Raw genomic sequence first — 3,341 nt, 5'->3', positions numbered from 1 at the left:
TCTCTCTCTCTCTCTCTCTCTCTCTCTCTCTCTCTCTCACGCGTTGAAAAAGACGGACGATGAGAGAGAGAGAGAAGAGAAAAGATAAAAAATAAAACAGGCGGAGACGATTAGAGAGAGAGAGAGAGAGAGAGAGAGAGAGCACTTATTGGAAAACTATACCAATACACTACGAGACTTGACCTAACTCTTGTGACCCTTGTGTCAAGAGGTCAGCGTGTGTTTGACCTTAGAAGAGGAGGAGGAGGAGGAGGAGGAGGAGGAGGAGGAGTCATTGGATAAAAAAGAAAAAAGTCATTGAGATTTTAAAAGAAATTATTTGGGGTTAGATTTGATTGTTATGTGTGTGTGTGTGTGTGTGTGTGTCTCTCTCTCTCTCTCTCTCTCTCTCTCTCTCTCTCTCTCTCTCTCTCTCTCATTTTAAATTAGCAGATTAAGAGGAGAGAAAAAAAAGAAGGAAAAAACATAGAAATCAGTGAAGAGGAGGAGGAGGAAGAAGAGGAGGAGGAGGAAGAAGTGTGACAAAGGATGAAAAAAAAGAGAAAAGTGAGTCAATGAGTGGGTGTGAATGAGAGAGAGAGAGAGAGAGAGAGAGTCAGTCTTAATGATAGCAAGAAAGATTCGATGGCAAGCCCTTGAATCAATCCTCCGAAGTCTACCCTTGAAGAAGCTCGTTTTTCTTCACTTCCGATGGACGCAAATTGATCAGTTCCTTACTTTTCCGTCTCTCTCTTCACCTCCATTACGAACGACGCTTTCAGTCACCCCTAAAATGAATTAAATACGAAGATAAGTTACCCATATTATCTATAGGCCAAGTTCTCCCGTTCCTAAGAGATACCTGTCATTGGGAACCTAGTAATCAACGGCTTCTTCAAAACCTTTCTCACTCTATCCACCATTCTCAATACTCTCCGTTCCCCTCTCCACTAGTCCCATAACCAACCCTTTCCCTATCCGCCAGTCCCATAATCAACCCTTCTATCCACAGCATCTACTAAACTGTTCTTCCCCTATCCACTATTCTAATTACTATCCGTTCCCCTCTCGACCAGTCACTTAACCAAACCTTCCCCTATCCATCAGTCCCTTTACCAAACCTTCCCCTATCCAACAGTCCCTTAACCAAACCTTCCCCTATCCAACAGTCCCTTAACCAAACCTTCCCCTATCCACCAGTCCCTTAACCAAACCTTCCCCTATCCAACAGTCCCTTAACCAAACCTTCCCCTATCCAACAGTCCCTTAACCAAACCTTCCCCTATCCATCAGTCCCTTAACCAAACCTTCCCCTATCCAACAGTCCCTTAACCAAACCTTCCCCTATCCAACAGTCCCTTAACCAAACCTTCCCCTATCCACCAGTCCCTTAACCAAACCTTCCCCTATCCATCAGTCCCTTAACCAAACCTTCCCCTATCCACCAGTCGTCAAAGTAACGGCCTCGTGTTCAGGAGGACGCGAGTTCAATCCCCGCCCGGTGCCACCAAGCTGGGATTTTTCAGCTGCCGCCGAGTGGCTTAAAACTACCCACATGCTGTCCAGAAGACCACCTATCAACCCGGACTCTAGATTCTAGGATCAAAGATGAGCTCTGGGAGGGCAGCATGAGCCAATGCAAGATGGCGCCACTATAAACACTCGCCTGCGCCAGAACGGGCTGGGCCGACCATCAGGACCTACCGGAAAGAAGCCTTGGACCGACCATCAGGATCCACCGGAAGAAGCCTACCGGCGCAATAGGCTGCAATGTAAAAAAAAAAAAAAAAAAAAAAACAGTCCCTTAACCAAACCTTCCCCTATCCATCAGTCCCTTAACCAAACCTTCCCCTATCCAACAGTCCCTTAACCAAACCTTCCCCTATCCAACAGTCCCTTAACCAAACCTTCCCCTATCCAACAGTCCCTTAACCAAACCTTCCCCTATCCAACAGTCCCTTAACCAAACCTTCCCCTATCCAACAATCCCTTAACCAAACCTTCCCCTATCCAACAGTCCCTTAACCAAACCTTCCCCTATCCACCAGTCCCTTAACCAAACCTTCCCCTATCCATCAGTACCATAACCAACGCTTCCCCTATCCACCAGTCCTTTAACCAAACCTTCCCCTATCCACCAGCCCCTCCACCAACCCTTCCCCTATCCACAGCTTCTACTAAACTGTTCCTTAGTAGTACAATTTTATTTTCCCTAATCTAACTGCCATTCTTTTTCTCTTTTCAGGTAAGCGTCTCAGTGTGTCTGTGTGTGTGTTTCTGATGGTAGTGTCAAGTTGGCGGTGCGGGGAACGGTAAGGTTGTAATATTTAGTTTATTTGTGTATCGTTATGGTAAGCTAACATCGTATTTTCAGCTTCATTTCCATTTCATTCCCATTCTCATTATTTTCTTTTTTTCCTTCTCTTCCCTTCCCTTTTTTTCCGTCCTCTGCTATTCTCTCTTCCTCTACTGTCTCCCCTTCTTCCTCCTCTTCTTTCTTTCTTCCTCCTCTCTTTCATTCCTTTCTTTCGTCCCATACTCTCTTTCCCTATTCTCTTTGTCCCTAACTCCTTCCTCTCCTTTCCTCTCTCTCTCTCTCTCTCTCTCTCTCCTTTCCTTTATTCCTTTCTCTCTCCCTTTTCTGGTTCCTTACTCTCCTTCTCCCTCCTCCACATCCTCCTCCCTCCTTCCCTCCCTCCTTTACCATCCTCTTCTTTCCCTCCTTCTTCCTTCCTCCTCCCACCTTCCCTCCCCTCCCCTCTCCGCTCAGTCAACCTCTTCTCTCCTACGCCTTCCTTCCCTTCCTCCTCCTCCTCCTCCTCCCTCTCATGATCTTTGTGTCTGGAAACTTTACGACAAATCCGATATTTTTCTCCCCATTGTCGTGACCGAGTTTTTTGTTTTTATTGCTCTTTATTTGTCTTGTTTAGGGCCAATAGTCGCCCGGCCCGGCTATTGTTTTTTTGTGCCTCATGTCTGGATTTATTAGATTGTTACGCTTTTTATTTATTGCGTCTTTCTTGTGGGTGTGATTTCTTTTGTTATTTTTGCTATTTTTTTACCTTTATTTTTTTTTCTTATGTTTTGTTTGTTGTTCCTCTTTTCTTCCCTATCTTTCTTTCGTGTAAGACCTATAACTCTTTGTGGTTTTATATAACAGTCCCGTATTCGTATCAGTAATGTATGGTTATTTATAATGTTTGTTTGTCTATAATGTTTGTTCGTCTTGTTTGTGAAGACGAGGAAAATTACGTTTGAGTGGTGTAGTTCTGAAGAAAGTTTTATTCGAAAGACTTGTTGATTCATTCATACACTTTCTTTTCTTTTTCTTTCTTTCGTGTTTTCTTCCCGTCTAAAATACC

General features: G+C 44.3%; 1 long non-coding RNA gene across 3 annotated transcripts; it reads right to left on the bottom strand.

Annotated features, from left to right (window-relative positions):
• Window positions 1-1,124: 1,124 nt before the first annotated feature.
• On the bottom strand, window positions 1,125-1,897 carry LOC126997184 (uncharacterized). 3 transcript variants are annotated; one of them, XR_007751934.1, is made up of 4 exons: window positions 1,794-1,897; window positions 1,380-1,410; window positions 1,256-1,317; window positions 1,125-1,193 (listed from the first exon to the last, which is right to left on the bottom strand). It is a non-coding gene; the product is annotated as an uncharacterized LOC126997184 (long non-coding RNA). The 3 variants fall into 3 exon arrangements; XR_007751936.1 differs by lacking the exon at window positions 1,380-1,410 and having other exon boundaries at window positions 1,794-1,835; XR_007751935.1 differs by lacking the exon at window positions 1,125-1,193 and having other exon boundaries at window positions 1,218-1,348.
• Window positions 1,898-3,341: the final 1,444 nt, after the last annotated feature.

The sequence above is a fragment of the Eriocheir sinensis genome, chromosome 11 (assembly GCF_024679095.1).
Source record: "Eriocheir sinensis breed Jianghai 21 chromosome 11, ASM2467909v1, whole genome shotgun sequence".
Classification (NCBI taxonomy): domain Eukaryota; kingdom Metazoa; phylum Arthropoda; class Malacostraca; order Decapoda; family Varunidae; genus Eriocheir; species Eriocheir sinensis.
Note: the sequence above shows the minus strand (reverse complement) of the source record. Positions and strands in the feature narration are given on the sequence as shown.